The sequence below is a fragment of the Gymnoscopelus braueri genome (assembly GCF_963280865.1).
Source record: "Gymnoscopelus braueri genome assembly, chromosome: 6".
Classification (NCBI taxonomy): Eukaryota; Metazoa; Chordata; class Actinopteri; order Myctophiformes; family Myctophidae; genus Gymnoscopelus; species Gymnoscopelus braueri.
The window spans coordinates 35775012-35789386 of record NC_137607.1 but is presented as its reverse complement, the minus strand read 5'-3'; positions in this window follow the sequence as shown (position 1 = coordinate 35789386).

Genomic DNA, 14375 nt, shown 5'->3' with positions numbered 1-14375 from the left:
TCCTGCACAGCTGTGAGCCACACAACAACAATACGCACTGCGTGGTCAATTATTTACACAAGACACACACGCATACACACCTGCAGTACTCGTGCTTGAGCATGAAACACCCCCCTTCACCACACACACACACACTTGTAATGCTATACTTCTGAGGACATCAACGTTTTAGGAAGGCAAATTTGTGAATTACATTAAAAAAAAAGAAAGTTTTCGTTTTTAACCTTAAAGCTGGAAATTGCCGATTTACAAGCTCACAGCGTATCTTAGAAGCTATTTTCGGTGCATAACACTGGGGCCCAACTAAGTATAAATCAGGCATAACTCCAACCATAACCCCTAAACCTAACCTCTAAATGTCTGATTCTAACCATAACCCCAACCTGATTCTAATTGTAACTCTAACTCTAAAAACCTTTCTCATCAAACAACCATTTATCTTATGAGAACCAGGAAAATGGTACTGACAATGTCTATTTCTCAAATTCTACTGTACTTGTGCAGGGACATTTGGCCCTCATAAGTATAGTAATATACAAGTACACACACACGCGCGCGCACACGCACGCACGCACGCACGCACGCACGCACGCACGCACGCATGCTCACACACACACACACACACACACTGAAGAAGCATGCAAACCCACTGCTCCTCATGTCCTTTCTCTTTTTCCTTGACATTTTCTTAGCCTGTCACTTGTTTTTTGGGGGGGGGAGGAAGGAACCACGTTACTACCAGGGAGTAAAAACAACATCCTGAGCTCTCCTGATAGCCTCCTGATTCTCCCCCCTTAATGTCCAGCAGCTGAATGACCTCATTAGAGCATTTTGTGAATGGACGATGCCGTTAGTCACGGCCAATGGTCTTATCTGGCTCCCCAGATTTCAGTCATTTATAGGACCATGAGACACAATAACGCGCAGGCAGCACATCCTGCTCGGCTGAATGCATAATGGATAATTGTGAGATGAATTGTTCGGTATACACACAGTGTAATTGCCCTGGTACCGCTCAACGCATGGCCCGATTGCAGCTGCAGATATAGCTGCATTGACCAAACAATGGTTGGTTAGGGTCATAGCTTTTCGCTTTATTTATTTTTGAGCATTAACAACTTAAAACCCATATCCTTACTTGACTGGGGTTCCCCAGGGTTCTACAGTATACTAGGTCCGCTAGTATTTCCCTCAACACCAAATCTCTTCACCGAAAATAGCCGATCTACAAGCTATGCGTTGCTATTCACTGCAAGCTTGAACTTATTCGCCCTAGAATAGGGACACTAGGGTTCATGGGGTTAACCATTCATGGGATCGCATGAAGGACTAATGACCTTTGAAATCATTTCATCTTTCTAGAGCAAACTTGTCCTCCCACTTGGTTCATTCCAGGGTAATACTCCCAGCATTAAAACAGTCAGACATTTGTGAATTATTAGCGTGTAATTCACTTTTTAGGAAGAGCTATGAGTCTTTTATCATGACAAGCTGTCAAGTCTCATAATATCAAAACATGTTGTCTTTCTCGGAAGAATCGTTTAACCTGTGTCTGTTTCTGTCCATAGCTGGTTAAAAAGCAACTGACTGGGTTCTTTTCTTATTTCCCCCTCTTTGTTATTGTATTTGTAAGAGAATAATATTGTAATTCTATTGTATTCAGATGATGTGAAATATCTGTTTTCCATGTTCTTTGATGTAATTCAATTAGCTGCTTTTATCATGTCATCTTAGTTTTTTCACCAGATACGATAACATTCCAGCTCTGTAATATTTATGAATTTATGGACCATATAAATGATGGAATTCAATACAAAGGAAACAAATGTATCCTGTGCGGCATGTGCATTCATTTACTGTAGCAAATAGCTACAGCACAGAGGAAAACACAATAATGGAACCGTTTCCTCTTCTTCTGTTCAAACAAATATAGATCATGTTGATATAACTCAACTGCTATTGTTGTGTGTCCTTCATTACTTTACTAGTAAAATGTTATACTGCCCTGGTGTTTTGAAAGATGGATACAATGCCTAATTAAACCTGATGTCCCAATTTGGGCATATCAATTAAATGATAATAAAATACATAACTAAAGAAAAATAAATACATCTAAACTTTTCTATTTTTTTTGGAAACTTTTGAAAATAGCCGTTCTACAAGCAAGGCGATAGCATAGCACATCACAATGCATTGTGAGCTTGTGGTTTGGCTATATTCACTGTTTGTCATATGGCAATCTAAATCATATAGGGCTTAATTGGTTAACATTTCTGTGACTGTCAAAGACACACAAAACAATCTTTGACGGTGTTATTCAACTGAGGATGATTATGGAGGTTCACTTTCTCTCTTTCTGCATATGAGAACAGGCTTGTTTTGTAAAGCTCAGCCAAGACATGTCATGATAAATGTTATCATTTTTCTTTTTCAAGGGGTGGATGGGGGTTCAGCTAACAAAGATGTGCGTTGACAAGGGCTGTGACAAATGAACATTTTTATGACAAGTGTGCTGCTAACTCAGAGATGAATCATTTGCTGATTATAGTGGGAGGAGAAACTATACTTTTTCTGTCAGGGGCTCCCAAGCTCTGTACTGCTGTAGTGCCCTGCTGGAATACTTCAATATAGGTTCAGTATGTGTTTTGATAATGATATATTGCCTTTTTCCCACACATGTCCACCTGTCAAAGCAGTGGTTCTCAACCTTTTCAGGTTGAGAGGGCCGTGCCCCCCCCCCCCCTACTTTTGATGAAGTAATAGAGTTTTTCTTTTCTTTTTCTAGGTATTAAAAAGGTCTTAAAAGTCCCCAAACTTTCACTGTCATCTGGGGACCCCCCTCCAAAAACATCCACAGGTTGAGAACCACTGTCCTAAAATACACATGGAGTCACCAGCCTCCTTTTCACACACACTTCACGCTGACCTCGCGTCACCAGGCTTTCCACTGTGGAGGAATGCATTGCTTTATGCTTTCAACCTTCAGTGTTCCAACATTTTTTCAAGTATTTCATAATTAAAATGAAAACATTTAAATCATTTCCATAAATAATAATTTAAGAAAGTTTAAGAACATCTGCTAGATCTGCTATTTTCACTAGTTTGGGTCCTGGGGAAATGTCAAGTTTCTCTTTTGGGTCTTGAGCTAACACATGGGAACCCGAGGCTACTGCTATAGAGACCGTCTACTAATATCTGTGTATGGTTGGGCGCTGCAATGTTATTGTTCCCCCACATAAATGCTGAATCGAGTAGCCTTGTCTTGCCAGTCGCCACAAATTAGAATAAAACATGGACATACAAACGAAGCATACCAAGAAGTATGAATAAACTTGCTTGACTCACAATTTCATGGGTTTAGGGATAGGCCCTACCACTATGACATCATTCCGGGGAACTATTTTTGGGAGCACAGACCATGACCATATCTGCTGATTATCTCTAGACTGGATCAGAAAGCAACACTGCAACAACAACAAAAAAGTTTATCCCAGAGTCGACTAGGTTCAAGCTATGTCCCCCTGTTCCCCCTCCTGTTGAATGTGTACTAACCAGTAGGGTGTGCTAGTGCCGCAACAAAGACAGTCCAGTGCTGGATTCCCTCCCGTGAACGTTGTAAAAGTGTTCACTGGAGTGCCTGCCACTGCCAGGCTACCTTTTGCCAGGAATTAAACCTTTGGTTTGACCTCTTTAGCTACTACTCCAACAAGGTTTGTCCAAAACTCACTCAAATCGCCACTGACCATGATACTGACCATGTCCATGATACCGACGACTGACGTGATACTGACCATGATACTGACCATGATACTAACCATGATACTGACTTCATACTGACCATGATACGGACATGATACTGACCATGATACTGTCATGATAACTAACAGTTGGCCGGATGGTCAAGACTCCAAGAATGGTCAAAGTCCAGGAATGCAGGGATTATTATATTTATTTACCTCCACAAACACCACTAAAAATCAGTGCAGTCTTCACAGAGCGAGACGAGATGACAACTTGACCAAAAATGAAGCTGGCCAAAAATAATGTTCCAAAAAAATTGGAAATAAGAAATGAACTAAGGAAACACAACAAACAAAGAACTCAAGAAAATGCAAACAAGCTATGCTTTCCACCCTTGGTGGTGTTACTAAACTGAGACTCTCCATCTGGAGTCTCTTTTTATAACGGGTGAGCCACACCCAGTACACAGATTAGCAATCAATTAACTAATCTACACACATGTCCTATTAATCAGCTAAACACCACAGGAGTGGTACAACACAAATGCCTCCCATTTTGTTCTCACATATCAAAAATACACTTATAATATTGCAAAAGTCACACCAACCAGTCACTTCCAAGCCGGCTTGTTGGTCATTCAATTGGGTATCAAGAAGACTCACTCCAAAACCAACTCACCCCATTGCTAGGAAAACTCACTCCGGAAAACTCACCCCACAGGGTAGGAAAACTCACCCCCAAGATTTTCGGGGGTAGGAAAACTCACCCCAGGACCTGAGAAAACTCACTCCGGAAAACTCACCCCAATGGTTTTTAACTTTGAGCTTTCCATTTTCACAGAATGCTTGGGGTAAAACTTTTTCAGTCATCCGCGGACTTCTTTTTTTCGCCGATAAAGTATAGTTTTGGACCATGACGGAGGCGCGCCGACTCAGCAGACCTTGAGGCTGAGGAGTTGCGCCGGAGCGCCTCCAGGCGCGAGTGCCTGCAACGACCAGCCGATGGTCTGCTAGTCGAATCAGCGCCGTCCGAGTTATGTACGATAGGGACAGAATAGTAAATATTTTTGGTGGGGACTGCGTTTGCCCCACTGACTGCGTTTGCCCCACTCACTGCGTTTTCCCCACTGACTGCGTTTGCCCCAACTGCCACTCAAAGTGACTACTGGCCAATCACAGTGCGTCTCCCCCGGGGTGAGTTTTCCTTTTTGAGTTGGGGTGAGTTGGTTTTGGAGTGAGTCTTCTTGTATTCATTAATTGGAAGCTGCCATGTTAACTTGTGTGTGTGTGTGCAGTGTCTGTTAGTGTCTATGGGGCACGAGCTGCGGCTGCCCTGTGACAACAACGGTACACATTATCTCTGGAGTCATGTGATAAAGATGTATCAGTCATATTTAGCGGATTCCATTCCAATGGCTATGACTGCCTTCCAAAGTTTGCAGGCGGGCCCTTGGTAGGCAAGCCGGCCTGGCGGGGATCTGCGCTCAGAGGAGTTTTCTAGTTTATGCATATTTCTAAATATATTTCTTGTGACACATTACAAAGGTTTCTTCTTCTTCTACTAACCTTTATGACATGCTCCAGAGACCACCCTGATCCCATGGACACCCATGGACAGAGACACGATATGGATCAGCCAACAGAAAGTCACAGTTTGGCACAACACTGAGATTGATGAATGTAGGCAATAACTGTCACTTCCTTCACACACACACACACACACACACACACACACACACACACACACACACACACACACACACACACACACACACACACACACACACACACACACACACACACACACACACACACACACACACACAGTACTGATGGATAGATGGTGCTCCACTCCTCACCCTTCCTGCCACAGACAGTGAGATGGATCACTTTTGTCGTTATTATGTGTTGTCTTAACTCCAGTTCATGCCTGCGGGGGATCTGAGGGACGTTTTGGGGATTTGACTGTTTCATTAACGTCAAGGAGTTTGAACCGTGTCTCTCTTTGTCACAGGGCAGATCAGTCTGAGGAGAATATGCTCACACATGTTTTCTGGAGGACTAGTTTTAAGCTCTATTTCATACTTTGACGTGCCATGCTATTGTGTGGCAAAAAATAGCCAATCTGCAAACAGTGTGTTGCATTGTGCTTGTAGATCTCCTATATTTGCTATTTAAAGCTTATTATTATTATTGGAAAAACATTGAAACATTTTGAACATTTTGGGTTACATTTTTTGAAATAATTACATTTGGGTAAAAATTGTAATAATTATCAAGTGTATTTAAATGTTTGCCTAATAGGCAAATATTCAAAAAATGTAGGCCATATTGATATGCCCAAAATAGGGACCCTGGTTGAAAGTGGTTAACTGGAGGTCTACGTCGCCCCCTGTGGGCTCTGCCAGTGTTACTGCACTGCGTGTTGTCATACTGTTGATCTGGAGGGGATACTATCATTGACTACAACACACACAGCCTGTGGGGTTTTCACACCTGGTCGCAGGTGCAAGACAAGGCATAGCTGTGAACATGAGCTGGTGATTTCCCCATCATTAGTCTGTCAACATATAGGCCCTAAATCAGAAGGCACCCTTACTGTGTGGCCTGCTGCCTTCAACATCTCTCTGTTACCAACCAGCATTATGCTTAAGTAAACAACAGTGAAGTAAAAACACACATACACAACGGACAAAGGAGAACCGTTGTTTTCTAGAGCAGAAGTAGGCTATCTCTGGCCCGGGAGTGCATGCCAGGTCAGATTGACGAGCAGATAGACGGGGAAAGGAACTTATAAGTCTGTGGCCCTGGGCTCCAACAGAACTCTCCATCACCTTCCACTACTCTCCTCAGCACTAGCTGTCCCACACATAGACCAAGACTAATGTAACCAGACAGCCAACGCCCACACTCCTTGGGCCTCGCATAACTGCCATCAATCATTCTTCGTGTTCCACCTATGTTATTATTGCCGAGCCGAGCGGCGGTCCACCCGCCTCATAATATTCCTGATCATTTCCTGTGGATTTGATGCAAGGAATGTTGAAAGTGATTGGAAATATTCATGGTTTGCCGTCATAAACAATGATCCTAGGATTGCTGTAGCTCTAAGCGACAGGACTTCATTATAGCTGGAATTAGAGCCGTTGTAACAGCAGTCAGAGGCTTTAACGTGAAGAGTTTGCAGAGCTGCAATGGGCAGCCTGTAGGCCTACTGTTAGATCATGCATCTCTGCAACTGACTGACAGGACTAATTATGTTCAGTGTTGCATGATCGGCTCAATGTACGACACATGTCACATTTAGACGGGTGCCTTTTCAGAGGACATTCAGAAGCCTGTGCACTCTCTCAAATGAACCCAGCCATGACAACCCTCCTCCCCCTCAGTTTCCCGGGAGCCTCTGTCCGGCGTTGCTGTGTCTCGGGACTGTCAATTGTCTACTGATAGTGTATCTCAGCAGTCAATCATGGCTATCAGGAAGTGAGTGACAGGCTTGTGTTACCATCCTGTAAAAGCTCAGGGCATTATGACAGGAATATCTGATAAAGCCGCTACAAGTCAGTTAAACAAGGATATTATCTATCAGCTTGGTATTGTGTGTGTGTGTGTGTGTGTGTGTGTGTGTGTGTGTGTGTGTGTGTGTGTGTGTGTGTGTGTGTGTGTGTGTGTGTGTGTGTGTGTGTGTGTGTGTGTGCGTGCGTGCGTGCGTGCGTGCGTGCGTGCGTGCGTGCGAGCAATGCATGTTTGCGTGCGTGTGTGCGTGTGTGTGTGTGCGTGTGTGTGTGTGTGTGTGTGTGTGTGTGTGTGTGTGTGTGTGTGTGTGTGTGTGTGTGTGTGTGTGTGTGTGTGTGTGTGTGTGTGTGTGTGTGTGTGCATGCATGCGTGTGTGCGAGCATGTGTGTGTGTGTGTGTGTGTGTGCGTGTGTGTGTGTGTGTGTGTGTGTGTGTGTGTGTGTGTGTGTGTGTGTGTGTGTGTGTGTGTGCGTGTGCGTGCGTAGATGGTGTTGCTGATGTGATGTGTTTTGTTGTGGCGTGTGAGATGGGTGACAACATAATGACAGAGTCTGGCTATACGACATTCAAAGTTGACATCATACTGATGGACAGCTATAATTCTGCCATTTAGAGTCAATTTATGGGCGTTCAGTTTTTATGTCCATGTCTGTTTGTATGTATGTATACTGTATGCGTGTGTGTGGAGCATGTGTGGTCAATATCATGTCAGTATGTCTGTATGGTCAGTATATATAGTAAATAGAAAGTTACCCGAACCTTAGACAAATTTGACAGATCTTCACCTTATTCTCATCATTATTTGCATTGCAGGAGTCCATCTTTTCATGCAGTTGACTTTTGAGACTATAACATATAAAAGTTGTTTAAATGTAATTCATTTTTAAATTTAATTTAAAAGTAAATTCAAAACTAATACAGTAGGTGACGTTAGGTGACATTTTGTAGTGTTACGGTGCTTTGGTCTAGAGGTCCAGTGCTCTGTCTTTCAGCACAGGGATTCCTTGTTTTAGTCCCAGGCCTCCTATCGCTAAATGCTGGAGTACTTCAACATTTTGAAGGCAAACAACACTTCAAAAGCACTCGGAGACAACTGTTTAGTACTGTTCAGTGGTCTAGGGTGCAGCTTCTCAGTACAGAGTTTCCATGTCAAGTCCCGGTTGGCTGTTAAATGTTGAGACTAACTTACAAAATAAGAGAAACCACAGTGTACGCAACACTCATGGTTAAAGAGGCTTAGGGGTCATGGCCAAACAGTATCACAGAGAAGCCAGCACTTAACCATGTCCTTTATTAATTGTATTTGCCTCACTGGGACAAGAACAAACGGACACGTTTTAGCTACAGTAGTCACCCTTCATCAGTGTTTGTGATTTTTTTATTTGATGTTTGTATGTTAGCCTCAAAAAGCAGGTCTGGGATTCAAACATGGAATATCTGTGATCATACTTTAATACTGTTATGTCCCCTAGTTGTTTTGAAGTGTTCTTTAGTGTGTTTGCCTCAAAACTAGACAACTTCACCAACACACAGAACAGTAGGCCAATTCCTGGCTGCTTTTGAAGTGTTGTATGTTAGCCTTCAAAATGCTAATGTATTTCTTGCATTTAGCTACCGGCAGGGCTGGATTAGCGAAGGGTCTGGGCCATGGCCCACAGGCCCAAGAGCTCAGGGGGCCTCTAAGCCAAAGCCTTTGCTTGTGGTTATTAAATTTACATTTCTTGTCAAAGAGCTGAGACAAAATCATGCCATTAAAAGATTCCCCAAAGTCCTGCTGAAAGGAATAGTCTATAAACATTCACTTTGAAGATGAAGATTTGTCACAAGAAACAAACCATCATGATACCATTTAAGTGTCTTAAGCCTGATTTATACTTCGTCATACGGCAGTATCACGTCACATCGAAATTAACTAATCCGCAAGCTTACGTGTGTACAGTATGTGCACTCTTGATCCTGTAGAAGTACAGGCAGGGGCCGATTGTCTCATAACCTGCCCAAGTGTCCAATATAGGCATGTAACGATTTATCGTATATCGATTTAAATCGATTCAAAGTGGTGACGATTTAAATCGATGCAATAAAATATGACATCGCGATGCAACCAGCAGAGGGAGTCAGACTCCATTCCTTGTTATCCGCCTACTATTTTGTCCCCTCAGGGCCACCATAGCTGCCTGTCGGTCTCTTCTTCACTCACTCAACGGCAGGCTATGAACGGCAGAGTTGGGTTCACGTCCTCTCAGGCTATGAAATCTAAACAACTAGGCGATCGCACTGCATAAAGAGGGAAATGTGCGTCGCATGTAAACATGTTTATTTGATTGATGAATAGCCCAAACTATACCGTTTACCCCCTCCCCCATCTGACAATGTTGTTAGCTGTTGTTAGCCTGTCTGATTTAAACTCTGTAGGAAACATACAACTGATAGACTTCTAATGAAAACGGCTAATTCTGGAGCGCCTCGGTGCGGCTGCCGCTGCAGAGTACAATGAATAATAATCTATATGAATAATAATAATTTAACAATTGTATCAGACTGCTGACAACGTCAAACTCCTTTCAACACTGTCTGTCAGATATATAGCGAATTACATTGATATTAATCAATACATTTTTTATCTAATCTCATTTGGAGCAGTTTAAAACAGTTTCCCTTATTACATAAATGTGTACAGAATGCTTTGAATATATCATAGATAAAAAATTACTTGTAAATCCCAAGCTTGGAACAAAGGCTAAGCCTTAATTTGTTTATTTGAAGGTTTTCTTTATAATTTATTTCATCTGGGATATATGTTTTAAAATTCATTTATTTCATAATACTTATATATTTAAAGTTATTATTTTACAGATAAAAAAGTATATGTCTTAATGTGTACCTTACAGTTAATGCATGTACCTCATGAATAATAAAAAAAGGCTTAATTTCATATATTGAAAAGAGGATAAGAGAAAATACAGTTGTTAAAAAATACATGATTTTTGTAAGAGAAATAATCAAGGTTTTCCAGTAATTTGTCTCGAAAATAAATGTGCTTAAAAATCGTGAAAAATCGTATCGTGAACCTCGAATCGTGATTCGAATCGTATCGTGAGTTGAGTGAATCGTTACATGCCTAGTCCAATACCTAGCTTGTAGACCTAGTCGGTACTGAGTAGGCTATCATGTCAGTTTCCTTTTTGCTCATTTTGAAGAAAACCTTTTCTTTACTGAAATGCCCAAAATGCCTGGATAGTTAATCTTATAAAGTGAATTTGAGTTTAATTTTGTAACCAGGGCTCTAAAGCCCGGAACTGTACCAGACTATGCCACCCTGGGAGTTTCACCCAGAGAATACCACATCAAGTCACAGTTCAGAAGACCCAACATCAGGTTCAGTAAAAAGGGGAGCAGAGACGTGTGTTTCCAGTTCAAAGGATTTTATTTTATTTTTGCTCAGGGTAGATACTAATACTTAATGATTTAAAGGTGCAAGGTAAAAGTCAAGTTAAAAAGTAGTTCTTTATTATCACAATACGTTTCAAATCTGTGTAGCCTATAGCTAAAAAGGTTAAAATGGCATTGATCACTCTTACCTTACCAGTGCAGCCGGGGTGTGCCAGTAGAGTCCACACTCAGGAGGAAGGCATTAAGAGAAGCCACCATACGCTCTTTAATTGACTGATCCGCACCACAGCGAGCTGCCTCATCCCAAAGCCTATAGCACTTGTGCAAAGACACGCTGTGATTGGCCAGTAGCCACTTTGAGTGACAGTTGAGGCAAATGTTCACCCCAAAACATGATTTACGATTCTGTCCCTATGGTACATACTGTAACTCGGACGGCGCTGAGTCAGCTCGAGCAAACTTCGTAACGTTCGGCGACTCGCTCGCTTTGGCTCGCTTGGCGGTGCCTCTCGTGGCTCAAGTTCGCTTGAGACGGCGCCCCTCCGTCGCGATCAAAAACTTGTTGTAGGCGAGAGACAGTTCTGTGTGCGTCATAGAAGCGGGCGTGGTTTTTGGTAGACGAGAGGCAGTTCCCCGTTCGTCACAGAGGTAGGGCGTGATTTTAGCGCAAGCGGTATAGGCTTTGATATGTCGCCAGCGGCCTACTATGGAACGAATGGGAGCCGTCCGAACACAGCACCACACCTCTGCATGAAATGCTGTTCAACAGGTGGGTGGGGGGGCGCAATTCCACTGCCAAACACCTGCAAAATCAGAAAAGCAGTCAGAATATGTGCCAGCCTACAACTACATCCCCCACACCTAAACCACAGTAGGGGGAAAAGGGGCAAAGCAAGCTACTACCAGCTTGCTTCCCTTTTAAATGAGCTGTTAATCAGCAGTAGCAGCCATGTGTCTATTACCTGTCCTGAATGGGAATGATAAGGGGGCCTTGGGCCGTCAACCTTTACTTTATAGAGTGCAGTCAGAAGACAGGCCTTGATAGCCACAGCGTTGATATACTGAATGTAATAGATAAGAACTTCAGAATTCTCCAGGCGCTCAACCGAGCGCTTGTTTGCATGCAGACTTTGATGTGGAGCGAATTGCCTTCGTAATATATCAGGTCGTATTGTTTTAATATCATTAATTTGCTGTTCTTTTATTCACATAGTATAGAGGGAATCTCCCTTGTTTGTCAATAAAGATGCCTTGCGCATGTGAACGGTAATTTCTGTGTATGTCGTCTATAAACTGGACTTTAGGGTTTTATTGAACCAAGAGTGACAGGTCTGCCACGGCACATCAGCTGGTGACCCCGACCGTGACCCTGTCCAGTCCAGACGACCGCTGGATCCATAAGATCCAAATAACAATTCGCCCATACACTATGTGCTACAATTCCTTGAGGCCCCAGGAAGGGTACACGCGGTGCTATATGTGAATTGTATTATATCAAATTAAGGTCAATTGTTAAAAATAATGTGTAATGTATTTTTGCATGTGAAGTCACCCCTGAACAGCAGATTGAATGACCTTTGTGTATTAATACTTAGGCTCTGTACTTCCTATACCCCATGATGTCCCGTTAGCGTGGCTGGGTGGACCGAGTCGATCCTCCCAGCAACTGTCTCTCTGTATTCTGTGATCCTATAGTCTACTGAGACACTACACTGTCTCTCTGTATTCTATGATCCTATAGTCTACTGAGACACTACACTGTCTCTCTGTATTCTATGATCCTATAGTCTACTGAGACACTACACTGTCTCTCTGTATTCTATGATCCTATAGCCTACTGAGACACTAAACTGTCTCTCTGTATTCTATGATCCTATAGTTTACTGAGACACTACACTGTCTCTCTGTGTTCTATGATCTTATAGTTTACTGAGACAATACACTGTCTCTCTGTATTCCATGATCCTATAGTCTACTGAGACACTACACTGTCTCTCTGTATTCCTTGATCCTATAGTTTATTGAGACACTACACTGTCTCTCTATATTCATGATCCTATAGTTTACTGAGACACTACGTTAGCTGTGTGTACACGGCTCTCTAATCCGCAAACTACGCCGGGTTCATAGGAAAAGATAGCACCTAGCCTAAATGTGTCTTGTATGTTTCGTCTTGTATGTTCCGACGTCCGACCGAGAAGGTTTAGACTGGTAGTGCGGTCTTGACAAAAACTATACACTTAGACTGACAGTGCAGTCTTGACAAAAACTACACTGTGTCTTGTATGTAGCGACGTCCGACCGAGAAGGTTTAGACTGACAGTGCAGTCTTGACAAAAACTAACACTGCGACCGGTTTAGACTGTCAGTGCAGTCTTGAAAAAAACTAACACTGTGACCGAAAGGTCTAGACTGACAGTGCAGTCTTGACAAAAACTATACACTGTGCTTCAACGTCCGACCGAGAAGGTTTAGACTGTCAGTGCAGTCTTGACAAAAACTATTCACTGCGACCTGAAAGGGTACACCCTTTCAGGGGTCATAGTGTATGAATTATACACTATGTCTTGTATGTTTAGACGTTGAAAGGCTGGCTCTGCAGCCCAGGAATGACCCCTAAATAGTACTACAGTGTGTCATATATGTTGTCTTTATGTATGTTATATGTACGTCATCCGAATGAATGAAAGTCCTGTTTGTTTTTTTGTTTTGTTTTTTAAGGAGCATCCACTAGTCTACACCTTAGTGGAGAGTATTCTTCCTGAGGTCCAGTATTGTGCTTAAGTACAGTCTTGAGGTATTGTTACTTTAAATAGCCCTTACAGCTACCTGTATTTTTACTTCCACTGCATACATCTCAGAGGCAGACAGTGTGCTTCTGCCCCTGCAAAACACCTTGAGAACATTGGTTACTGTTTACTTTGCAGATGTTGATAATTGCTGCAGTACCACTTCAGCCCTGCACACAGCTCAGCCATTTGGAAATTGCCGATCTACAAGCTCACAAGATATTTCATCTCAAGCACTTCGCGCTTGTGGATCTGCTATTTTCAAAAGGAAACTTGTGCATGTTAAATCTGAGAAATTGTGAATGGGGACAGGCTGCATGTTAAACACTTCTCACGTTGGTGTCTCACTCCACTCCGATACCATTTTTGTTTTTGGTACTTTGACCCAAGTACATGTCAGTGGATAGTGTAGTCTGCTCCGTAAGCATTTTGTTTAGAGATTTTGTCCTGCTTAGGAATTTAAACAAGGAAGATAACCGCCTGCACGGGGTTCGGTGGTGGAAGCCAAGGTCACGAAGTACATTTACTCAAGTGTTCTACTTGAGTTCATTTTGAGGGTCCCATTTTGTATCTCACTAGAGTGGTTCCAGTTTTCAATACTTTTACTTCTACTTAAGTGTACATTTCAGAAGCCGACATTGTACATTTACTCCAGTATGATTACTGGAAACCGTGGCTATTTAGGCTAGCTCAATAGTGACTCATTGTGCTAGTAGAATCTGCTATTGTTGTTAGAGTTATGAACAGTCTGAAATACGCTATAACTATGATTCGTAATCCCAGAAATTAAGGACACTGATAACTAGGGAATGCAGCCCTTAGATTAAAAGATTGGAGTCAGTTATTTTGGAAAAAGGAAAAAGAGGAAAAAAGCGAGGAGAGAAATATGACGTTCAAATAAATTAGTTTCTTCAGAGAATTCTTCAGAATATAAAGA